The 24,765-nt window shown below is 47.0% G+C and overlaps 14 non-coding genes across 14 annotated transcripts; 11 read left to right on the plus strand and 3 right to left on the minus strand.

Annotated features, from left to right (window-relative positions):
* Nucleotides 1-5,198: 5,198 nt before the first annotated feature.
* Nucleotides 5,199-5,311, minus strand: LOC134998748 (U5 spliceosomal RNA). The gene has a single exon (XR_010200917.1). It is a non-coding gene; the product is annotated as a U5 spliceosomal RNA (small nuclear RNA).
* A 1,046-nt stretch (nt 5,312-6,357) lies between these two features.
* LOC134998738 (U5 spliceosomal RNA) lies at nt 6,358-6,474 on the plus strand. Its single transcript, XR_010200909.1, has one exon. It is a non-coding gene; the product is annotated as a U5 spliceosomal RNA (small nuclear RNA).
* Nucleotides 6,475-6,760: 286 nt separating this feature from the next.
* On the plus strand, nt 6,761-6,876 carry LOC134998633 (U5 spliceosomal RNA). Its single transcript, XR_010200804.1, has one exon. It is a non-coding gene; the product is annotated as a U5 spliceosomal RNA (small nuclear RNA).
* A 275-nt stretch (nt 6,877-7,151) lies between these two features.
* LOC134998749 (U5 spliceosomal RNA) lies at nt 7,152-7,264 on the plus strand. Its single transcript, XR_010200918.1, has one exon. It is a non-coding gene; the product is annotated as a U5 spliceosomal RNA (small nuclear RNA).
* A 4,826-nt stretch (nt 7,265-12,090) lies between these two features.
* Nucleotides 12,091-12,254, minus strand: LOC134999076 (U1 spliceosomal RNA). Its single transcript, XR_010201239.1, has one exon. It is a non-coding gene; the product is annotated as a U1 spliceosomal RNA (small nuclear RNA).
* A 144-nt stretch (nt 12,255-12,398) lies between these two features.
* Nucleotides 12,399-12,514, plus strand: LOC134998631 (U5 spliceosomal RNA). The gene has a single exon (XR_010200802.1). It is a non-coding gene; the product is annotated as a U5 spliceosomal RNA (small nuclear RNA).
* Nucleotides 12,515-12,784: 270 nt separating this feature from the next.
* On the plus strand, nt 12,785-12,900 carry LOC134998741 (U5 spliceosomal RNA). Its single transcript, XR_010200912.1, has one exon. It is a non-coding gene; the product is annotated as a U5 spliceosomal RNA (small nuclear RNA).
* Nucleotides 12,901-13,186: 286 nt separating this feature from the next.
* On the plus strand, nt 13,187-13,301 carry LOC134998710 (U5 spliceosomal RNA). Its single transcript, XR_010200881.1, has one exon. It is a non-coding gene; the product is annotated as a U5 spliceosomal RNA (small nuclear RNA).
* A 275-nt stretch (nt 13,302-13,576) lies between these two features.
* Nucleotides 13,577-13,692, plus strand: LOC134998707 (U5 spliceosomal RNA). Its single transcript, XR_010200878.1, has one exon. It is a non-coding gene; the product is annotated as a U5 spliceosomal RNA (small nuclear RNA).
* Nucleotides 13,693-16,110: 2,418 nt separating this feature from the next.
* LOC134998751 (U5 spliceosomal RNA) lies at nt 16,111-16,223 on the plus strand. Its single transcript, XR_010200920.1, has one exon. It is a non-coding gene; the product is annotated as a U5 spliceosomal RNA (small nuclear RNA).
* A 4,828-nt stretch (nt 16,224-21,051) lies between these two features.
* LOC134998778 (U1 spliceosomal RNA) lies at nt 21,052-21,215 on the minus strand. Its single transcript, XR_010200947.1, has one exon. It is a non-coding gene; the product is annotated as a U1 spliceosomal RNA (small nuclear RNA).
* A 144-nt stretch (nt 21,216-21,359) lies between these two features.
* Nucleotides 21,360-21,475, plus strand: LOC134998632 (U5 spliceosomal RNA). Its single transcript, XR_010200803.1, has one exon. It is a non-coding gene; the product is annotated as a U5 spliceosomal RNA (small nuclear RNA).
* A 270-nt stretch (nt 21,476-21,745) lies between these two features.
* On the plus strand, nt 21,746-21,861 carry LOC134998708 (U5 spliceosomal RNA). Its single transcript, XR_010200879.1, has one exon. It is a non-coding gene; the product is annotated as a U5 spliceosomal RNA (small nuclear RNA).
* A 286-nt stretch (nt 21,862-22,147) lies between these two features.
* Nucleotides 22,148-22,263, plus strand: LOC134998680 (U5 spliceosomal RNA). Its single transcript, XR_010200850.1, has one exon. It is a non-coding gene; the product is annotated as a U5 spliceosomal RNA (small nuclear RNA).
* The last annotated feature ends 2,502 nt before the right edge of the window (nt 22,264-24,765 follow it).

A 24,765-nucleotide genomic window follows, 5' to 3' on the forward strand; every position in this document is an offset into this window, starting at 1 on the left:
TCTCCTTCACTTGACAGGGGGTGCCCAAGCAGCAATCCTCCACAGCTCTAGCCCAACTCCTACTTACCTGCCAGGTGAGATACTATGATCTTCACTGTTAGGGCAATCAGGATGTGGAATTCCCTGCCAGGGAAGGTGGTAATGGTGGACTCTGTAATTGGATTTAAAAAAGGAATGGATACATTTCTGAATGAAAAAGCTATCCAAGGTTATAATACTTAAAATATCAACATGGTTAATCCGGGGGTAACATGAGTTGTAGTAGTTAACTAGTCATAAAACATTATTCAGCAAGTATGTAGAATCATCACAACTTAAAACAGGTTGAACACGATGGGCAATTTGCCTCTTTTCAACCTCAAAAACTATATTACTATATGTTACTATATTACTATGTTACTGTAGTATACAGAACACCACAATGTAATGAGCAGTGATAGTGAGCACTGATGAGGATACTAGAACTGACACTGAGCAGCAAGATGCAGCACTGGACTATTAGTAATGTACTGTAGTATGCTGAGCACCACAATGCAGCACAAGACAATGAGCAGTGATACTGAGCACTGATGAGGATACTACTGAGAACTGACACTGAGCAGGAGAGACACACTACTAGTATTACTGAGCAGCAATAAGTAACCACTGATACTGAGCACTGATATTGAGATTTCCACTGAGAGAACATAGCCACGTCCTCTCCACTCTCTCTTCAATGCACGAGTAAAAATGGCGGCAACACGCAGCTCTTTATATGAAATCCGAATCTCGCGAGAATCCGACAGCGGGATGATGACATTTTCCCTTGTTCAGGTTTTCCGAGTCAGGCGGGAACAACCGAGCCTGCCTCGGACCAGTGTAAACCACGTGGAGTTCGTGGGGAATTCGGTTCTCGGAGAACCGAACCCGCTCCTCTCTACCTTATACCCATCAATTTTTTTATTTTCAATCTAAGCCCCTGCAGTTTTCTGTAAGCATCTGCTTCGCTATGATGATCAACAAGTCACAAGGGTAAACACTCAGGGCTTGAGGCGTAGATCTTAGGACCAGCTGCTACAAGCATGGCAGAGGTGTCACTATCACTGGTGACACCTAGAGAGGTGGCGAAGGAGATTGTAATGCAGTGCACGCAGATAAGCAGCGCAATGGTAAAAAGGAGGCATGGTTTCATAGGTAGGGGCGTGGCCTGGTGGCCTGAATCTACATTTTGTTGCTCCGGGTGTCCCGGGGGTTGGGGGCTGCACCCGGGGACTAGTGTGTGAGCGGTGCTGGCTCCTGCACAGTGACAGGACATGGCCACCCAGCATGACGCCTCCCTTCTTGACCATGCTGTAATTGCAGTCGCACTGCAGTTCAGCGTGATCATAAAAAATGGTGTAGCCTTCTGCTGGTGCAGACTGTATGTGCGCGCAGGAAGCCGCCACCATTTTTGTGATCACAGCGGCTGAATGTGATGTCATACAGCCGCTGTGACCACGCCCCCTGTGTCTCCTCCGTTGCAGACCCCATTTTGAAGCCTTGCCCCCGCACCGCTCCATCCCTGACTTGGAAATGGAGTGTTGCTGACCCCCCTCTCCCCCCCTGCCCCGATTGACAGGCAGAGGCGATCGCATTCTCTGCGGGGTGCCGCAGAAAATGCAGGCACATGCGTATGCTCTTAGCAATTTTTGCAGTTGGATCGCTTATTGTGATTGCAACCCAACCTGAATCAGGCCCTATTACCTATCACAATGCGCTGCGGGCAGTACAAAATTGGTTTAATATGGGAGAAAAACCCCCAGACCTGTGCTCCTTAACTGTACCTGATGGCTTGTGGAGCGGCTGCCCAGTAATCAGTGTCCACGCCAGTGCGCACACGGTCCACCCCCTACGGCCACGCTCCCCCTCATCAGCGGCCTCGTGATCCGGAAGGGCGGTGTGTGTGTGACTGACCTTAGGAAGAAACCGGAGCCTCCGCTGCAGTGATCCAGCAACCAGGGCACGGGAGTATACAGCGCCGCTGGGAGTGATGAAGCTGCAGTAAAGATGTCTATTAGACCTAGCCTGCTGCAGCCCTTGTAGATTCTCATAAAAAAAGTTCTTATTTTCTTGTCAAAATTAATAGCTAAGAATAGGCTGCCTGAGGCAGGCCCCTGTTAAGTGGCCTGCTACTGAAGGCACCAACTACAAACTGAGCTCCCTGTTCATGGAAGCGGGGTTATAGAGGAGAATGCGCTGAGCATCTTGGGAACAGTCAAAAGCTTTGAGCCGGTTGGTGCCTCAGATCAAGATCCTACTCTACACCCCAATGTGAATCCTTGTGGAGTCCAGTGTACCCCACAGAAGAAATTAATGTGTCACACCCATTGGCAGCAACCTTAGAGTAGCTGCTGACGGGCACAATTGAGAAAGGAAGGGGGGGGGGACATTTGAATCCAGCACATAGATGCAATTCAAATATGTAATTTGAACCTTCCTATTTTAAAATATAATGGATGAACCTCACCCTGTGAGAACAATCTTCATGATATAGAGATCTCATATGCAAAATAAGTATGAGTTGGGATAGGGCTGGGGAGGGTGGCTGCTCGGGCAAGCCCCTCCCCCGTCAAGTTAAGGAGATTCAACTGAGGAGGCACAAGGGAACTCTCGTCTGGGGACAACAACTGCAGGGAGACCACATCTTTTCAGATGAACATGGGAGGGCGGAAGGCTGCCTAATACTGAAGCACCATCAAATATCAAACCATATGCAATAACTAGTACAAGCATTCCTGGGGGAAGGTCTGCAGGAGACGAATTTGCATACGGTGATGTCATCCAAGCAGTGGGCCAAACTTGGCTGGAACCCTCATCTGCATATGAAAAGAGAAAAGGGTTATGCAGGGCATGGCGGCCTTTTGCGGCGCTTGGATGACCCCTAGTTCGCATTAAACACCTCCACCCTCCTTCGGTGTGGGGCTCATGTTGGCTATGCCCCAGCCCCTGAAGCATTCAAGCTGATTTCTTGCAGCAGCTGGGCACTGTAACAGCTCCAGAGCTGCTCTGTAAGGCAAATAAAAGGGTGTGGGCCCTGCAGCACTACCTGTAGTTCGCATTGTGCGTTGGAAGGCACAAAGTAAGCAGACGGGAGAAGTCAGGATAGTGCGCAAGGGCATAGAAGGGAGCGGCTCAAGAAAAGAGAAGTGGAAACAGACAGCAAACTAGGCTGGAGAGAGACCTGAGACAAAGAGATCTGAATTATACGAGAGTCGACCAGAAGACGGATTTGCATACGGTGATGTCATCCAAGCAGTGGGCCAAAGTTGGCTGGAACCCTCATCTGCATATGAAAAGAGAAAAGGGGCATGCAGGGCATGGCGGCCTTTTGCGGTGCTTGGATGACCCCTAGTTCGCATTAAACACCCCCACCCTCCTTTGGTGTGGGGCTCATGTTGGCCATGCCCCATCCCCTGAAGCATTCAAGCTGATTTCTTGCAGCAGCTGGGCACTGTAACAGCTCCAGAGCTGTTCTGTAAGGCAAGTAAAAGGGTGTGGGCCCTGCAGCACCACCTGTAGTTCGCATTGTGCGTTGGAAGGCACAAAGTAAGCAGACGGGAGGAGAAGTCAGGACAGGATAGTGCGCAAGGGCATCCTTTTCTCTTAGTCCGTAGAGGATGCTGGGGTCACATTAAGAACCATGGGGTATAGACGGGATCCGCAAGAGACATGGGCACTTTAATACTTTCAAAGGGTGTGAACTGGCTCCTCCCTCTATGCCCCTCCTCCAGACTCCAGTTATAGGAACTGTGCCCAGGGAGACGGACATTTCGAGGAAAGGATTTATTGTTAAACTAAGGTGAGCATCTTACCAGCTCACACCTTAAGCATGCCGCAGAACGTGGCATTCAACAGAACACAAGCCAACGGCATGAACAATTGCAGCAAAAAGCTGACCAGAACCATAACACAACATGTGTATAACCACAAGTAATAACTGCAGACACAGTATGGACTGGGACGGGTGCCCAGCATCCTCTACGGACTAAGAGAAAAGGATTTACCGGTAGGTATTAAAATCCTATTTTCTCATACGACCTAGAGGATGCTGGGGTCACATTAAGAACCATGGGGTTATACCAAAGCTCTTGAACGGGTGGGAGAGTGCGTACGACTCTGCAGCACCGAATGACCCAACTTGAGGTTATCATCAGCCAAGGTATCAAACTTGTAAAACTTAGCAAAAGTGTTTACTAAATAGCTGCTCGGCAAAGTTGCAATGCCGAGACTCCCCGACCAGCTGCCCAGGATGAACCCACCTTTCTAGTAGAATGGGTCTTCACCTAATTCAGTAACGGCAATCCTGCCGTGGATTGAGCATGCTGAATCTTACCACAGATCCAGCGCATAATGGTCTACATGGAAGCAGGACACCCAATCCTGTTGGGAGCATACAGGACAAACAGAGCCTCTGTTTTCCTAATCTGAACCGTTCTGGTGACATAAATTTTCAAAGTTCTGACCACAGCCAGAGACTTTGACTTAACGAAGGTGTCAGTGGCCAAAGGCACCATGTGGAAAGATGAACCACCTTCGGCAGAAATTGTTGACGTGTCCTTAATTCTGCTCTATCTTCATGAAAGATCAAATAAAGGCTCTTGTGATACTGCATGGTTTGTACTGTTTTCCATGTGCTCCCAGATCTTTCAAGCAAGTAGCATGGTCAAGAAAGTTCTGTTTGAAAAGAAACAAACATTTACTGTCATTGTTATGCAAATAAACTTACATTAAAGCTAACAAGAAAGCACACTCGTTCTGTCTTTAAACTGATAAAAGAAACCCCAATAATATGGGCATACCTCCCAACTTTGTCGGCTCGCATAGAGGGACACACGCGCGGCGAAGTCGCGCGCGCTCCCAAAAAGGGCGTGGCCTAAGTAAAAGGGGGTGTGGCTTCGCGGGAGGACCCGCGATCGCGAGTCACGCCCCCGTTTTCGGCACTGAGGGGGCATGCCCAGCGCTCTGTGAGCCGCTGGCATGCCACCTCTCCCTCTGACTTCAGTGAATAGACGCTGTGCGCATGCGCACAGCGTCTATTCACCGCTGCTCTGCTAAGCAGGGCAGCGACAGACAGAGCCTCCCAACTGTCCTCCCCACCGCGGGACACTGCGGCCCGCAGGTGGGACAGCGGGACAGTCCCCAAAAAACGGGACTGTCCCGCGAAAATCGGGACAGTTGGGAGGTATGATATGGGGCATGCAAAAATTGAGATAAAACTCAGTTTTGCTCCTCTCCACGGAAATCTTTAATAAAAGGCGAAATATTTGTTAGTTCTGAAGAGAAACCAGAGCATGACCAAGATTCCACCTGTCGCCTGAGTGCCATGCCAGCAGTTCTCATTCAGCCAGGGCCGGCGCTACCACTAGGCAGCTTTAGGCAGCTGCCTATGGGCGGCGACCACTGGAGGGCGGCACTGCTTAGTGAACGAAAGTGAAAGAGAACACTTTTTTATCATGTGCCTCAGCAGAAACAGAGGAGCTGCTCGTGTGCGCCCAACACGTCTGTCTGACTCTGCCTTCAAAAGTGAGTTGACTGACTGTGTGCCTACTTCTGCAACCCTGCCGTGCCGCCGCCCCCCCACCTCTGCGATCATAACACATTCCACTATGTTATGTGGGCTATGTGCAGCCTGCTGCCGCCTGTGCTCCTGAGTCCGGGGTCCCGGGTCCCACAGTATCAGCCTATCACTGACTACCCGCCGCTCCCCCACGGGATGGTCTCCCGCGTCCCCCCCCATCACCCCTGCATTTGGGCACAGGGCACATGAAGGAGAGTCACCCGCTGGCCTGGTCCGCTCCGCATCACTGACTACCCGCCGCTCCCCCACGCGATGGTCTCCCGCGCCGCGTCCCCCCCCCCATCACCCCTGCATTTGGGCACAGGGCACATGAAGGAGAGTCACCCGCTGGCCTGGTCCGCACTGCTGCCGCATCGGGCGCCGCCTCTCCCTACAATCCAGTGCAAATTGTTATCCGCGCTACCCCCCCAATCCCGCGACCGGCTCCCGCATCAGTACCTGCTGCTGCCTCTTTTTGTGACAAGCGCCCCCACAGCTATTAGGCTCCCGCTGCACACCCCCCCCCCCCCTCCCCTCCTGTTAGCTTTAATGTAAGTTTATTTGCATAACAATGACAGTAAATGTTTGTTTCTTTTCAAACAGAACTTTCTTGACCATGCTACTTGCTTGAAAGATCTGGGAGCACATGGAATACAGTACAAACCATGCTTATAGCAAGGAGAAGCCAGGTGAGAAATCTGCTTTCATTCAAATTGGGCGCTCACTTTGATCTGAATGAGGACTGCTGGCACAGCACTCAGGCGACAGGTGGAATCTTGGTCATGCTCTGGTTTCTCTTCAGAACGAACAAATCTTTCGCCTTTTATTAAAGATTATCCGTGGAGAGGAGCAAAACTGAGTTTTATCTCAATTTTTGCATGCCCCATATTATTGGGGTTTCTTTTATCAGTTTAAAGACAGAACGAGTGTGCTTTCTTGTTAGCTTTAATGTAAGTTTATTTGCATAACAATGACAATAAATGTCTGTTTCTTTTCAAGCAGAACTTTCTTGACCATACTAATTGCTTGAAAGATCTGGGAGCACATGGAAAAGAGTACAAACCATGTTTATAGCAAGGGGAAGCCTGGTGACAAATCTGCTTTCTTTCTTTCAAATTGGGTGCTCACTTTGAGCTGAATGAGGACTGCTGGCATGGCACTCAGGCGACAGGTGGAATCTTGGTCATGCTCTGGTTTCTCTTCAGAACGAACAAATCTTTCGCCTTTTACTAAAGATTTCCGTGGAGAGGAGCAAAACTGAGTTTTATCTCAATTTTTGCATGCCCCATCTTATTGGGGTTTTATTTTATCTGTTTAAAGATAGAACGAGTGTGCTTTAATGTAAGCTCATTTGCATAGAAATTACAGTAAATGTTTGTTTCTTTTCAAACAGAACTTTCTTGACCACACTAATTGCTTGAAAGATCTGGGAGCACATGGAAAAGAGTACAAACCATGTTTATAGCAAGGGGAAGCCTGGTGAGAAATCTGCTTTCTTTCATTCAAATTGGGTGCTCACTTTCAGCTGAATGAGAACTGCTGGCATGGCACTCAGGCGACAGGTGGAATCTTGGTCATGCTCTGGTTTCTCTTCAGAACTAACAAATATTTCGCCTTTTATTAAAGATTTCCGTGGAGAGGAGCAAAACTGAGTTTTATCTCAATTTTTGCATGCCCCATATCATACCTCCCAACTGTCCCGATTTTCGCGGGACAGTCCCGTTTTTTGGGGACTGTCCCGCTGTCCCACCTGCAGGCCGCAGTGTCCCGCGGTGGGGAGGACAATTGGGAGGCTCTGTCTGTCGCTGCCCTGCTTAGCAGAGCAGCGGTGAATAGACGCTGTGCGCATGCGCACAGCGTCTATTCACTGAAGTCAGAGGGAGAGGTGGCATGCCAGCGGCTCACAAAGCGCTGGGCATGCCCCCTCAGTGCCGAAAACGGGGGCGTGACTCGCGATCGCGGGTCCTCCCGCGAAGCCACGCCCCCTTTTACTTAGGCCACGCCCTTTTGGGAGCGCGCGCGACTTCGCCGCGCGTGTGTCCCTCTTTGCGAGCCGACAAAGTTGGGAGGTATGCACATATTATTGGGGTTTCTTTTATCAGTTTAAAGACAGAACGAGTGTGCTTTCTTGTTAGCTTTAATGTAAGTTTATTTGCATAACAATGACAGTAAATGTTTGTTTCTTTTCAAACAGAACTTTCTTGACCATGCTACTTGCTTGAAAGATCTTGGAGCACATGGAAAACAGTACAAACCATGCAGTATCACAAGAGCCTTTATTTGATCTTTCATGAAGATAGAGCAGAATTGAGGACACGTCAACAATTTCTGCCGAAGGTGGTTCATCTTTCCACATGGTGCCTTTGGCCACTGACACCTTCGTTGAGTCAAAGTCTCTGGCTGTGGTCAGAACTTTGAAAATTTATGTCACCAGAACGGTTCAGATTAGGAAAACAGAGGCTCTGTTTGTCCTGTATGCTCCCAACAGGATTGGGTGTCCTGCTTCCATGCAGACCATTATGCGCTGGATCTGTGGTAAGATTCAGCATGCTCATTCCACGGCAGGATTGCCGTTACTGATTTAGGTGAAGACCCATTCTACTAGAAAGGTGGGTTCATCCTGGGCAGCTGGTCGGGGAGTCTCGGCATTGCAACTTTGCCGAGCAGCTATTTAGTAAACACTTTTGCTAAGTTTTACAAGTTTGATACCTTGGCCGATGATAACCTCAAGTTGGGTCATTCGGTGCTGCAGAGTCGTACGCACTCTTCCACCCGTTCAAGAGCTTTGGTATAACCCCATGGTTCTTAATGTGACCCCAGCATCCTCTAGGTCGTATGAGAAAATAGGATTTTAATACCTACCGGTAAATCCTTTTCTCTTAGTCTGTAGAGGATGCTGGGCACCCGTCCCAGTCCATACTGTGTCTGCATTTATTACTTGTGGTTATACACATGTTGTGTTATGGTTCTGGTCAGCTTTTTGCTGCAATTGTTCATGCCGTTGGCTTGTGTTCTGTTGAATGCCATGTTCTGCGGCATGCTTAAGGTGTGAGCTGGTAAGATGCTCACCTTAGTTTAACAATAAATCCTTTCCTCGAAATGTCCGTCTCCCTGGGCACAGTTCCTATAACTGGAGTCTGGAGGAGGGGCATAGAGGGAGGAGCCAGTTCACACCCTTTGATAGTCTTAAAGTGCCCATGTCTCTTGCGGATCCCGTCTATACCCCATGGTTCTTAATGTGACCCCAGCATCCTCTACGGACTAAGAGAAAAGGATGCCCTTGCGCACTATCCTGACTTCTCCTCCCGTCTGCTTACTTTGTGCCTTCCAACGCACAATGCAAACTACAGGTGGTGCTGCAGGGCCCACACCCTTTTACTTGCCTTACAGAACAGCTCTGGAGCTGTTACAGTGCCCAGCTGCTGCCAGAAATCAGCTTGAATGCTTCAGGGGATGGGGCATGGCCAACATGAGCCCCACACCAAAGGAGGGTGGGGGTGTTTAATGAGAACTAGGGGTCATCCAAGCACTGCAAAAGGCCGCCATGCCCTGCACGCCCCTTTTCTCTTTTCATATGCAGATGAGGGTTCCAGCCAACTTTGGCCCACTGCTTGGATAACATCACTGTATGCAAATCCGTCTGCTGCAGACCTTCCCCCAGGAATGCTTGTACTAGATGTTGCATATGGTTTGATATTTGATGGTGCTTCAGTATTAGGCAGCCTTCCGCCCTCCCATGTTCATCTGAAAAGATGTGGTCTCCCTGCAGTTGTTGTCCCCAGACGAGAGTTCCCTTGTGCTTCCTCAGTTGAATCTCCTTAACTTGACGGGGGAGGGGCTGCCCGAGCAGCCACCCTCCCCAGCCCTATCCCAACTCATACTTATTTTGCATATGAGATCTCTTGATCATGAAGATTGTTCTCACAGGGTGAGGTTCATCCATTATATTTTAAAATAGGAAGGTACAAATTACATATTTGAATTGCATTTATGTGCTGGATTCAAATGTCCCCCCCCCCCCCCCTTCCATTCTCAATTGTGCCCGTCAGCAGCTATTCTAAGGTTGCTGCCAATGGGTGTGACACATTAATTTCTTCTGTGGGGTACACTGGACTCCACAAGGATTCACATTGGGGTGTAGAGTAGGATCTTGATCTGAGGCACCAACCGGCTCAAAGCTTTTGACTGTTCCCAAGATGTTCAGTGCATTCTCCTCTATAACCCCGCTTCCATGAACAGGGAGCTCAGTTTGTAGTTGGTGCCTTCAGTAGCAGGCCACTTAACAGGGGCCTGCCTCAGGCAGCCTATTCTTAGCTATAAATTTTGACAAGAAAAGAAGAACTTGTTTTATGAGAATCTACAAGGGCTGCAGCAGGCTAGGTCTAATAGACATCTTTACTGCAGCTTCATCACTCCCAGCGGCGCTGTATACTCCCATGCCCTGGTTGCTGGGTCACTGCAGCGGAGGCTCCGGTTTCATCCTAAGGTCAGTCACACACACACCACCCTTCCGGATCACGAGGCCGCTGATGAAGGGGAGTGTGGCCGTAGGGGGTGGACCGTGTGCGCACAAGCGTGGACACTGATTACTGGGCAGCCGCTCCACTAGCCACCATGTACAGTTAAGGAGCACAGGTCTGGGGGTTTTTCTCCTATATTAACCCAATTTTGTACTGCCCGCAGCGCATTGTGATAGGTATTAGGGCCTGATTCAGGTTGGATTGCAATCACAATAAGCGATCCAACTGCAAAAATTGCTAAGAGCATACGCATGTGCCTGCATTTTCTGCGGCACCCCGCAGAGAATGCGATCGCCTCTGCCTGTCAATCGGGGCGGGGGGGGGGGGATAGGTGGGTCAGCAACACTCCATTTCCAAGTCAGGGATGGAGCGGTGCGGGGGCAAGGCTTCAAAATGGGGTCTGCAACGGAGGAGACACAGGGGGCGTGGTCACAGCGGCTGTATGACATCACATTCAGCCGCTGTGATCACAAAAATGGTGGCGGCTTCCTGCGCGCACATACAGTCTGCACCAGCAGGAGGCTACACCATTTTTTATGATCACGCTGAACTGCAGTGCGACTGCAATTACAGCATGGTCAAGAAGGGAGGCGTCATGCTGGGTGGCCATGCCCTTTCACTGTGCAGGAGCCAGCACCGCTCACACACTAGTCCCCGGGTGCAGCCCCCAACCCCCGGGACACCCGGAGCAACAAAATGTAGATTCAGGCCACCAGGCCATGCCCCTACCTATGAAACCATGCCTCCTTTTTACCATTGCGCTGCTTATCTGCGCGCACTGCATTACAATCTCCCTCGCCACCTCTCTGGGTGTCACCAGTGATAGTGACACCTCTGCCATGCTTGTAGCAGCTGGTCCTAAGATCTACGCCTCAAGCCCTGAGTGTTTGCCCTTGTGACTTGTTGATCATCATAGCGAAGCAGATGCTTACAGAAAACTGCAGGGGCTTAGATTGAAAATATAAAAATTGATAGGTATAAGGTAGAGAGGAGCGGGTTCGGTTCTCCGAGAACCGAATTCCCCACGAACTCCACGTTGTTTACACTGGTCCGAGGCAGGCTCGGTTGTTCCCGCCTGACTCGGAAAACCTGAACAAGGGAAAATGTCATCATCCCGCTGTCGGATTCTCGCGAGATTCGGATTCCATATAAAGAGCTGCGCGTTGCCGCCATTTTTACTCGTGCATTGAAGATAGAGCGGAATGGACGTGGCTATGTTCTCTCAGTGGAATTCTCAATATCAGTGCTCAGTATCAGTGGTTACTTATTGCTGCTCAGTAATACTAGTAGTGTGTCTCTCCTGCTCAGTGTCAGTTCTCAGTAGTATCCTCATCAGTGCTCAGTATCACTGCTCATTGTCTTGTGCTGCATTGTGGTGCTCAGCATACTACAGTACATTACTAATAGTCCAGTGCTGCATCTTGCTGCTCAGTGTCAGTTCTAGTATCCTCATCAGTGCTCACTATCACTGTTTATTGCATTTTGGTTTTCTGTATACTACAGTAACATAGTAATATAGTAACATATAGTAACATAGTTTTTGAGGTTGAATAGAGGCAAATTGCCCATCGTGTTCAACCTGTTTTAAGTTGTGATGATTCTACATTCTTGCTGAATAATGTTTTATGACTAGTTAGCTACTATAACTCATGTTACCCCCGGATTAACCATGTTGATATTTTAAGTATTATAACCTTGGATAGCTTTTTCATTCAGAAATGTATCCATTCCTTTTTTAAATCCAATTACAGAGTCCGCCATTACCACCTTCCCTGGCAGGGAATTCCACATCCTGATTGCCCTAACAGTGAAGATCATAGTATCTCACCTGGCAGGTAAGTAGGAGTTCGGCTAGAGCTGTGGAGGATTGCTGCTCCGGGCACCCCCTGTCAAGTGAAGGAGATCCAACTGAGGCAGCACAAGGGAACTCTCGAAAGAAGAACAAGGCTAGAGGAAGATCTGAGACAAAGAAATCTGACTTTTACCAGAGCTAACCAGAGGAAAGCACAAACACAGTCCCCCACTACCACAAATAATGCAGTCGAGTTTCCCACATTTGGGGAAATCACAGGGGTCAGCATACCCAGAATGCAATGAATGAACCTCACCCTGGGAGAACAATCTTCATGACCATGGTATCTCCTATGCAAAATAAGTATGATTTGGGATAGGGCTGGGGAGGGCCGCTGCTCAGGCACATCTCTGTCAAGTAAAGGAGATTCAACTGAGGCAGCACAAGGGAACTCTCATCTGGGGACAACAACTGCAGGGAGAACACATATTTTCAGATGAAAATCTTGGTCATGCTCTGGTTTCTCTTCAGAACGAACAAATCTTTCGCCTTTTACTAAAGATTTCCGTGGAGAGGAGCAAAACTGAGTTTTACCTCAATTTTTGCATGCCCCATCTTTTTGGGGTTTCTTTTATCGGTTTAAAGATAGAATGAGTGTGCTTTAATGAAAGCTCATTTGCATAGAAATTACAGTAAATGTTTGTTTCTTTTCAAAGAGAACTTTCTTGACCATGCTACTTGCTTGAAAGATCTGGGAGCACATGGAATACAGTACAAACCATGCTTATAGCAAGGAGAAGCCAGGTGAGAAATCTGCTTTCTTTCAAATTGGGCGCTCACTTTGATCTGAATGAGGACTGCTGGCATGGCACTCAGGCGACAGGTGAAATCTTGGTCATGGTCTGGTTTTTCTTCAGAATGAGCAAATCTTTCGCCTTTTATTAAAGATTTCCGTGGAGAGGAGCAAAACTGAGTTTTATCTCAATTTTTGCATGCCCCATATTATTGGGGTTTCTTTTATCAGTTTAAAGACAGAACGAGTGTGCTTTCTTGTTAGCTTTAATGTAAGTTTATTTGTATAACAATGACAGTAAATGTCTGTTTCTTTTCAAGCAGAACTTTCTTGACCATACTAATTGCTTGAAAGATCTGGGAGCACATGGAAAAGAGTACAAACCATGCTTATAGCAAGGGGAAGCCTGGTGAGAAATCTGCTTTCTTTCTTTCAAATTGGGTGCTCACTTTGAGCTGAATGAGGACTGCTGGCATGGCACTCAGGCGACAGGTGGAATCTTGGTCATGCTCTGGTTTCTCTTCAGAACGAACAAATCTTTGCCTTTTACTAAAGATTTCCGTGGAGAGGAGCAAAACTGAGTTTTATCTCAAATTTTGCATGCCCCATCTTATTGGGGTTTTATTTTATCGGTTTAAAGATAGAACGAGTGTGCTTTAATGTAAGCTCATTTGCATAGAAATGACAGTAAATGTTTGTTTCTTTTCAAACAGAACTTTCTTGACTATACTAATTGCTTGAAAGATCTGGGAACACATGGAAAAGAGTACAAACCATGTTTATAGCTAGGGGAAGCCTGGTGAGAAATCTGCTTTCTTTCTTTCAAATTGGGTGCTCACTTTGAGCTGAATGAGAACTGCTGGCATGGCACTCAGGCGACAGGTGGAATCTTGGTCATGCTCTGGTTTCTCTTCAGAACGAACAAATCTTTCGCCTTTTACTAAAGATTTCCGTGGAGAGGAGCAAAACTGAGTTTTATCTCATTTTTTCCTTGCCCCATCTTATTGGGGTTTTATTTTATCTGTTTAAAGATAGAACGAGTGTGCTTTAATGTAAGCTCATTTGCATAGAAATTACAGTAAATGTTTGTTTCTTTTCAAACAGAACTTTCTTGACCACACTAATTGCTTGAAAGATCTGGGAGCACATGGAAAAGAGTACAAACCATGTTTATAGCAAGGGGAAGCCTGGTGAGAAATCTGCTTTCTTTCATTCAAATTGGGTGCTCACTTTCAGCTGAATGCAGGGCCGGTGCAAGGTTCCTCGGCACCCTAGGCAAATCTTCATCGCCCCCCCCCCCAATGCCCGGCCTCTCAGGTGAAACAGTGCGTAGGTAGCGTCTTCTAAGCTCCTTTTAAGCTTTATAAATATATACAATATACTCCTGTACTTGTGCGCAGCACTTGCGCAGAAATAGCTTAACAACGTTTCGGATGCTTTGATATTGAATCTTTAATATTGGATGTTTTGTCAAAAGATGCAACATTAAAGCATCTGAAAAGTTGATAAGCTACAGTTGTATTTCCGCATATGTGCATACTGTACTTCTTTGAAACATGTGGAGTGCCACCCATAAATACAGGAGTGCCACCCATAAATACATATATATATAGTATATACATACATAATAATTTTGACACATCCTCCAACACCGCTACACCAGTTCCCCAGTCCCCCCCAAGCCCTAGATGCTTGTACAAAGTTAAAAAAAAAAACCTCTGCAGGGTGGTGTGTTTATTAAATGTGACGTTTCAGGGACCGTATCCCCTATCTTGAAGAAGGGGAACGGTCCCCAAATGTCACATTTAATAAACAACACACCCTGCACAGGGTTTTTTTTTCCACTTTGTACAAGCCTCTGAGTGCCGCCAGCTATTTGGATACCATATGCATGTGAGCATGTACCCTTATGGAGTGACAGAGGAAACAGGTTACTATATATATATATATATATATATATATAGTGGAAAGGAAATCAGCGGCACTCAGCAGACTGTTGTAAAGTAAAAAAGTCTTTAATCCGGTCCATATATATATATCTAAAAAGATCTATCAAGATAGATGTACTGTGTTTATACATAGATGGATATACTGTGTTGTGTGTATATGTGTGTATATATGTGTATATATATATATATATACACACACACACGTGTATATTACTGTGGCCGTTTATTGTGGCCACCTACAGACAGCTGCCACCTCTCAGGCACTAGAGAGGCGCAGCTGCTGCAGAACCTATTGCCTTTCACATAAATTAAATAAGAAGAGGCAGAGGGGGGGGAAGAAGTGAACCTAGCTACAAGATGCAGGAGGGGGGGGGGGAGCAGCGGGAGCCTAATAGCTGTGGGGGAGCTGGTAATAAGAAGAGGCAGAGGGGGGGGGGGGGGGAAAGAAGTGAACCTAGCTACAAGATGCAGGAGGGGGGGGGGAGCAACGGGAGCCTAATAGCTGTGGGGGAGCTGGTAATTAGAAGAGGCAGAGGTGGGGGGGGAGAAGTGAACATAGCTACAAGATGCAGAAGGGGGGGGAGAAGTGAACATAGCTACAAGATGCAGAAGGGGGGGGAGAAGTGAACAAAGCTACAAGATGCAGAAGGGGGGGGGGAAGTGAACAAAACTACAAGATGCAGGAGGGGAGGGGGGGGGGGTGCAGCGGGAGCCTAATAGCTGTGGGGGCGCTTGTCACAAAAAGAGGCAGCAGCAGGTACTGATGCGGGAGCCGGTCGCGGGATTGGGGGGGGTAGCGCGGATAACAATTTGCACTGGATTGTAGGGAGAGACGGCGCCCGATGCGGCAGCAGTGCGGACCAGGCCAGCGGGTGACTCTCCTTCATGTGCCCTGTGCCCAAATGCAGGGGTGATGGGGGGGGGGACGCGGCGCGGGAGACCATCGCGTGGGGGAGCGGCGGGTAGTCAGTGATGCGGAGCGGACCAGGCCAGCGGGTGACTCTCCTTCATGTGCCCTGTGCCCAAATGCAGGGGTGATGGGGGGGGACGCGGGAGACCATCGCGTGGGGGAGCGGCGGGTAGTCAGTGATAGGCTGATACTGTGGGACCCGGGACCCCGGACTCAGGAGCACAGGCGGCAGCAGGCTGCACATAGCCCACATAACATAGTGGAATGTGTTATGATCGCAGAGGTGGGGGGGCGGCGGCACGGCAGGGTTGCAGAAGTAGGCACACAGTCAGTCAACTCACTTTTGAAGGCAGAGTCAGACAGACGTGGTGGGCGCACACGAGCAGCTCCTCTGTTTCTGCTGAGGCACATGATAAAAAAGTGTTCTCTTTCACTTTCGTTCACTAAGCAGTGCCGCCCTCCAGTGGTCGCCGCCCATAGGCAGCTGCCTAAAGCTGCCTAGTGGTAGCGCCGGCCCTGGCTGAATGAGAACTGCTGGCATGGCACTCAGGCGACAGGTGGAATCTTGGTCATGCTCTGGTTTCTCTTCAGAACTAACAAATATTTCGCCTTTTATTAAAGATTTCCGTGGAGAGGAGCAAAACTGAGTTTTATCTCAATTTTTGCATGCCCCATATCATACCTCCCAACTGTCCCGATTTTCGCGGGACAGTCCCGTTTTTTGGGGACTGTCCCGCTGTCCCACCTGCGGGCCGCAGTGTCCCGCGGTGGGGAGGACAGTTGGGAGGCTCTGTCTGTCGCTGCCCTGCTTAGCAGAGCAGCGGTGAATAGACGCTGTGCGCATGCGCACAGCGTCTATTCACTGAAGTCAGAGGGAGAGGTGGCATGCCAGCGGCTCACAGAGCGCTGGGCATGCCCCCTCAGTGCCGAAAACGGGGGCGTGACTCGCGATCGCGGTTCCTCGCGCGAAGCCACACCCCCTTTTACTTAGGCCACGCCCTTTTTGGGAGCGCGCGCGACTTCGCCACGCGTGTGTCCCTCTATGCGAGCCGACAAAGTTGGGAGGTATGCCCATATTATTGGGGTTTCTTTTATCAGTTTAAAGACAGAACGAGTGTGCTTTCTTGTTAGCTTTAATGTAAGTTTATTTGCATAACAATGACAGTAAATGTTTGTTTCTTTTCAAACAGAACTTTCTTGACCATGCTACTTGCTTGAAAGATCTGGGAGCACATGGAAAACAGTACAAACCATGCAGTATCACAAGAGCCTTTATTTGATCTTTCATGAAGATAGAGCAGAATTGAGGACACGTCAACAATTTCTGCCGAAGGTGGTTCATCTTTCCACATGGTGCCTTTGGCCACTGACACCTTCGTTGAGTCAAAGTCTCTGGCTGTGGTCAGAACTTTGAAAATTTATGTCACCAGAACGGTTCAGATTAGGAAAACAGAGGCTCTGTTTGTCCTGTATGCTCCCAACAGGATTGGGTGTCCTGCTTCCATGCAGACCATTATGCGCTGGATCTGTGGTAAGATTCAGCATGCTCATTCCACGGCAGGATTGCCGTTACTGAATTAGGTGAAGACCCATTCTACTAGAAAGGTGGGTTCATCCTGGGCAGCTGGTCGGGGAGTCTCGGCATTGCAACTTTGCCGAGCAGCTATTTAGTAAACACTTTTGCTAAGTTTTACAAGTTTGATACCTTGGCCGATGATAACCTCAAGGTGGGTCATTCAGTGCTGCAGAGTCGTACGCACTCTTCCACCCGTTCAAGAGCTTTGGTATAACCCCATGGTTCTTAATGTGACCCCAGCATCCTCTAGGTCGTATGAGAAAATAGGATTTTAATACCTACCGGTAAATCCTTTTCTCTTAGTCTGTAGAGGATGCTGGGCACCCGTCCCAGTCCATACTGTGTCTGCAGTTATTACTTGTGGTTATACACATGTTGTGTTATGGTTCTGGTCAGCTTTTTGCTGCAATTGTTCATGCCGTTGGCTTGTGTTCTGTTGAATGCCACGTTCTGCGGCATGCTTAAGGTGTGAGCTGGTAAGATGCTCACCTTAGTTTAACAATAAATCCTTTCCTCGAAATGTCCGTCTCCCTGGGCACAGTTCCTATAACTGGAGTCTGGAGGAGGGGCATAGAGGGAGGAGCCAGTTCACACCCTTTGATAGTCTTAAAGTGCCCATGTCTCTTGCGGATCCCGTCTATACCCCATGGTTCTTAATGTGACCCCAGCATCCTCTACGGACTAAGAGAAAAGGATGCCCTTGCGCACTATCCTTACTTCTCCTCCCGTCTGCTTACTTTGTGCCTTCCAACGCACAATGCGAACTACAGGTGGTGCTGTAGGGCCCACACCCTTTTACTTGCCTTACAGAACAGCTCTGGAGCTGTTACAGTGCCCAGCTGCTGCAAGAAATCAGCTTGAATGCTTCAGGGGATGGGGCATGGCCAACATGAGCCCCACACCAAAGGAGGGTGGGGGTGTTTAATGAGAACTAGGGGTCATCCAAGCACTGCAAAAGGCCGCCATGCCCTGCACGCCCCTTTTCTCTTTTCATATGCAGATGAGGGTTCCAGCCAACTTTGGCCCACTGCTTGGATAACATCACTGTATGCAAATCCGTCTGCTGCAGACCTTCCCCCAGGAATGCTTGTACTAGATGTTGCATATGGTTTGATATTTGATGGTGCTTCAGTATTAGGCAGCCTTCCGCCCTCCCATGTTCATCTGAAAAGATGTGGTCTCCCTGCAGTTGTTGTCCCCAGACGAGAGTTCCCTTGTGCTTCCTCAGTTGAATCTCCTTAACTTGACGGGGGAGGGGCTGCCAGAGCAGACACCCTCCCCAGCCCTATCCCAACTCATACTTATTTTGCATATGAGATTTCTTGATCATGAAGATTGTTCTCACAGGGTGAGATTCATCCATTATATTTTAAAATAGGAAGGTACAAATTACATATTTGAATTGCATTTATGTGCTGGATTCAAATGTCCCCCCCCCCCCCCTTCCATTCTCAATTGTGCCCGTCAGCAGCTATTCTAAGGTTGCTGCCAATGGGTGTGACACATTTATTTCTTCTGTGGGGTACACTGGACTCCACAAGGATTCACATTGGGGTGTAGAGTAGGATCTTGATCTGAGGCACCAACCGGCTCAAAGCTTTTGACTGTTCCCAAGATGCTCAGTGCATTCTCCTCTATAACCCCGCTTCCATGAACAGGGAGCTCAGTTTGTAGTTGGTGCCTTCAGTAGCAGGCCACTTAACAGGGGCCTGCCTCAGGCAGCCTATTCTTAGCTATAAATTTTGACAAGAAAAGAAGAACTTTTTTTATGAGAATCTACAAGGGCTGCAGCAGGCTAGGTCTAATAGACATCTTTACTGCAGCTTCATCACTCCCAGCGGCGCTGTATACTCCCGTGCCCCGGTTGCTGGGTCACTGCAGCGGAGGCTCCGCTTTCATCCTAAGGTCAGTCACACACACACCACCCTTCCGGATCACGAGGCCGCTGATGAAGGGGAGCGTGGCCGTAGGGGGTGGACCGTGTGCGCACTGGCGTGGACACTGATTACTGGGCAGCCGCTCCACTAGCCACCAGGAACAGTTAAGGAGCACAGGTCTGGGGGTTTTTCTCCTATATTAACCCAATTTTGTACTGCCCGCAGCGCATTGTGATAGGTAATAGGGCCTGATTCAGGTTGGATTGCAATCACAATAAGCGATCCAACTGCAAAAATTGCTAAGAGCATACGCATGTGCCTGCATTTTCTGCGGCACCCCGCAGAGAATGCGATCGCCTCTGCCTGTCAATCAGGGCGGGGGGGGGGGGGGGATAGGTGGGTCAGCAACACTCCATTTCCAAGTCAGGGATGGAGCGGTGCGGGTGCAAGGCTTCAAAATGGGGTCTGCAACGGAGGAGACACAGGGGGCGTGGTCACAGCGGCTGTATGACATCACATTCAGCCGCTGTGATCACAAAAATGGTGGCGGCTTCCTGCGCGCACATACAGTCTGCACCAGCAGGAGGCTACACCATTTTTTATGATCACGCTGAACTGCAGTGCGACTGCAATTACAGCATGGTCAAGAAGGGAGGCGTCATGCTGGGTGGCCATGCCTTTTCACTGTGCAGGAGCCAGCACCGCTCACACACTAGTCCCCGGGTGCAGCCCCCAACCCCCGGGACACCCGGAGCAACAAAATGTAGATTCAGGCCACCAGGCCACGCCCCTACCTATGAAACCATGCCTCCTTTTTACCATTGCGCTGCTTATCTGCGCGCACTGCATTACAATCTCCCTCGCCACCTCTCTGGGTGTCACCAGTAATAGTGACACCTCTGCCATGCTTGTAGCAGCTGGTCCTAGGATCTACGCCTCAAGCCCTGAGTGTTTGCCCTTGTGACTTGTTGATCATCATAGCGAAGCAGATGCTTACAGAAAACTGCAGGGGCTTAGATTGAAAATAAAAAAATTGATGGGTATAAGGTAGAGAGGAGCGGGTTCGGTTCTCCGAGAACCGAATTCCCCACGAACTCCACGTGGTTTACACTGGTCCGAGGCAGGCTCGGTTGTTCCCGCCTGACTCGGAAAACCTGAACAAGGGAAAATGTCATCATCCCGCTGTCGGATTCTCGCGAGATTCGGATTCCATATAAAGAGCTGTGCGTTGCCGACATTTTTACTCGTGCATTGAAGAGAGAGCGGAATGGACGTGGCTATGTTCTCTCAGTGGAAATCTCAATATCAGTGCTCAGTATCAGTGGTTACTTATTGCTGCTGAGTAATACTAGTAGTGTGTCTCTCCTGCTCAGTGTCAGTTCTCAGTAGTATCCTCATCAGTGCTCAGTATCACTGCTCATTGTCTTGTGCTGCATTGTGGTGCTCAGCATACTACAGTACATTACTAATAGTCCAGTGCTGCATCTTGCTGCTCAGTGTCAGTTCTAGTATCCTCATCAGTGCTCACTATCACTGTTCATTGAATTTTGGTTTTCTGTATACTACAGTAACATAGTAATATAGTAACATATAGTAACATAGTTTTTGAGGTTGAATAGAGGCAAATTGCCCATCGTGTTCAACCTGTTTTAAGTTGTGATGATTCTACATACTTGCTGAATAATGTTTTATGACTAGTTAGCTACTATAACTCATGTTACCCCCGGATTAACCATGTTGATATTTTAAGTATTATAACCTTGGATAGCTTTTTCATTCAGAAATGTATCCATTCCTTTTTTAAATCCAATTACAGAGTCCGCCATTACCACCTTCCCTGGCAGGGAATTCCACATCCTGATTGCCCTAACAGTGAAGATCATAGTATCTCACCTGGCAGGTAAGTAGGAGTTGGGCTAGAGCTGTGGAGGATTGCTGCTCGGGCACCCCCTGTCAAGTGAAGGAGATCCAACTGAGGCAGCACAAGGGAACTCTCGAAAGAAGAACAAGGCTAGAGGAAGATCTGAGACAAAGAAATCTGACTTTTACCAGAGCTGACCAGAGGAAAGCACAAACACAGTCCCCCACTACCACAAATAATGCAGTCGAGTTTCCCACATTTGGGGAAATCACAGGGGTCAGCATACCCAGAATGCAATGAATGAACCTCACCCTGGGAAAACAATCTTCATGACCATGGTATCTCCTATGCAAAATAAGTATGATTTGGGATAGGGCTGGGGAGGGCCGCTGCTCAGGCACATCTCTGTCAAGTAAAGGAGATTCAACTGAGGCAGCACAAGGGAACTCTCATCTGGGGACAACAACTGCAGGGAGAACACATATTTTCAGATGAAAATCTTGGTCATGCTCTGGTTTCTCTTCAGAACGAACAAATCTTTCGCCTTTTACTAAAGATTTCCGTGGAGAGGAGCAAAACTGAGTTTTACCTCAATTTTTGCATGCCCCATCTTTTTGGGGTTTCTTTTATCGGTTTAAAGATAGAATGAGTGTGCTTTAATGAAAGCTCATTTGCATAGAAATTACAGTAAATGTTTGTTTCTTTTCAAACAGAACTTTCTTGACCATGCTACTTGCTTGAAAGATCTGGGAGCACATGGAATACAGTACAAACCATGCTTATAGCAAGGAGAAGCCAGGTGAGAAATCTGCTTTCTTTCAAATTGGGCGCTCACTTTGATCTGAATGAGGACTGCTGGCATGGCACTCAGGCGACAGGTGGAATCTTGGTCATGCTCTGGTTTCTCTTCAGAATGAACAAATCTTTCGCCTTTTATTAAAGATTTCCGTGGAGAGGAGCAAAACTGAGTTTTATCTCAATTTTTGCATGCCCCATATTATTGGGGTTTCTTTTATCAGTTTAAAGACAGAACGAGTGTGCTTTCTTGTTGGCTTTAATGTAAGTTAATTTGTATAACAATGACAGTAAATGTCTGTTTCTTTTCAAGCAGAACTTTCTTGACCATACTAATTGCTTGAAAGATCTGGGAGCACATGGAAAAGAGTACAAACCATGCTTATAGCAAGGGGAAGCCTGGTGAGAAATCTGCTTTCTTTCTTTCATATTGGGTGCTCACTTTGAGCTGAATGAGGACTGCTGGCATGGCACTCAGGCGACAGGTGGAATCTTGGTCATGCTCTGGTTTCTCTTCAGAACGAACAAATCTTTCGCCTTTTACTAAAGATTTCCGTGGAGAGGAGCAAAACTGAGTTTTGTCTCAATTTTTGCATGCCCCATATTATTGGGGTTTCTTTTATCAGTTTAAAGACAGAACGAGTGTGCTTTCTTGTTAGCTTTAATGTAAGTTGCCATAGATGCAGTGAAACACGCGTGTAGGGCACGGCGTGTCCGCGTGTATTTGACTCATGTGAAATGTTATAAAACAAAAATATATGATTATGATGTTAGCTGTTAGTCTCCACTAATAGGGAATAGAAGCTGAGCTATAAGAAAGGAATACACTAGATATGATGTCACTTAGCAATTACAATGTCTAAAGTGCATACAGATAGCTACTAATAACTCTTGATAAGAAAGTATATCAGTGTGGGTATATTTATATGATGGAATATTGGGACTAGTGAATATATATCACTCCTGCTGTCCAGATTGGCAATAACCAGACAATTATGATAAGAGTAGAGATGTCACATGGGCTGCTATAGATATTAATTTAATGCTGTATGTGTCATTTGTTACAAATGGATACATTTTCTATGAGTCAGCCTAGCAGCTGCATGTTCTAACAGAACACTATCCTCACACAGAATCTGCTAACCTTGAGATAACTAAATGACAGTGTGTAACAGTCTCTTTACTATAAGACTGTTACAAAGTAATATATATATTTGAAGTCAGTCTAGCAGCTGTGTGTTCCAGCAGTTTATAAGACAAAGAAAATCTCCTATTGTGGAATCTAGACACATGGGACTGCTGGCCTGTGTCATACTATTTCTATGTAATACCAGTAACATGTATATAACTGTTACATAATTGTTACAAATGGATAAATCTTTGAGTCAGCCTAGCAGCTGCATGTCCTAACAGGACACCATAAATCCTTTACAGTGTAACAAATTGATTGGTAACACTTAAAGGCTGGAGAGCAGTTATATGCCTTACTAGCATACTCAATATACCACATTATTACACCAGTTACCACGATTATTGACAGCGCATTTGATATATTATATTACCCTCACATTGAGTCTGTTTACCTTTAGATAACTAAGTGACCGAATATGTAACAGTTTCTCTATCATAAGACTGTTACAAAGTGAGATAGATATATTTGGAAGTCAGTCAAACAGCTGTGTGTTTCAGCGGTTTATAAGAAAATTCCTCATTGTGGAATCTGGACCACTAAGGGTTATTATATATATAGCACATGGAATTGCCACATCTCCCTATATGATAATTTCATTACACTGTAACATAATAAGAATTAACTCTTTAACAGTGTAAATAGAGAGTAATGAATCTCTGACACATGGAATATATTATTTCTTAGATGAATTGGATAAACCATTATGACAGACACTTTGCTTCCTAATAAGAATTGAGGTGGCTATACCTCTAAGGAAAGCATTATTGCCTACGCCTAGATCAGATTAAATAAGATCTGGCTGAATATATGAAGGAAGGTTGCTATTTATATGAGAATTGGAATTGCTATATTCCTTAAGGCAACCCCACCGATTGATATATGTTGTCAATTAAGTATATCTGAACGGCTATATCTGGACCAGATTTAATAAGATCTGGCTGATTATATGAAGGAGGGCTGCTATTTATATTGGAATTGCCATATTCCTTAAGGCAACCGCACCTGTTGGTATATCTCGCCAATTAACTATATCTAAACAGCTAAATTAAAGCTATTCATCATTTTTTTTAGTTTGGATATTAATAAATATGATCTTTCCATGATGCATAGAGATTTCCCTATCAAGTGATTCCTTATCCGATATAGAAAGCTATCCCCCTATGGTATTGAATTTAGGAATATAGTCTTAGGGGACACAGAGAAATAAGTGATCCCCATCTACCTAAGCACCCCACAAATTGGAGGCTAGCTTACCGGTTATACTCAATCACCCCCACAAATTCGCCAATGGGGATGGCTTCCCGGGAGGTAACCCCTATTGAGTGAAGGGAGTATATAGGATATGACCCAGTGGTACCTGACGACATAGATACTAACAGCTATTTAATAACATTACGCTAGAAAGTGATAATTAGCAACATATATATCTATATAAACAACCCCGCCAGGGTTGTGCCTTCAAAAATAATCACACACGGACACGCTTTTTAAACCTTTTTTTCACATCTCTTTATTCTTCTTATGCACATGTATGTTAGTTCTGTGATTTTAACCTTTATGTTTCACTGCAGTTTGGGATAATAATATTAATATTTATCCAATTTTAATACATACTTAATAAAGGTTATATTTTATGATTCATTCATTCTGTCCAGTGCGTCAACAGTGCAGATTTCTTCTTGTTTTTTCTCCCAAATTCTATAACAATGACAGTAAATGTTGTTACTTTTCAAACAGAACTTTCTTGACCATGCTACTTGCTTGAAAGATCTGGGAGCACATGGAAAACAGTACAAACCATGCAGTATCACAAGAGCTTTTGATCTTTGATCTTTCATGAAGATAGAGCAGAATTGAGGACACGTCAACAATTTCTGCCGAAGGTGGTTCATCTTTCCACATGGTGCCTTTGGCCACTGACACCT

This window comes from Pseudophryne corroboree, unplaced genomic scaffold (assembly GCF_028390025.1).
Source record: "Pseudophryne corroboree isolate aPseCor3 unplaced genomic scaffold, aPseCor3.hap2 scaffold_149, whole genome shotgun sequence".
NCBI classification, from domain to species: Eukaryota; Metazoa; Chordata; class Amphibia; order Anura; family Myobatrachidae; genus Pseudophryne; species Pseudophryne corroboree.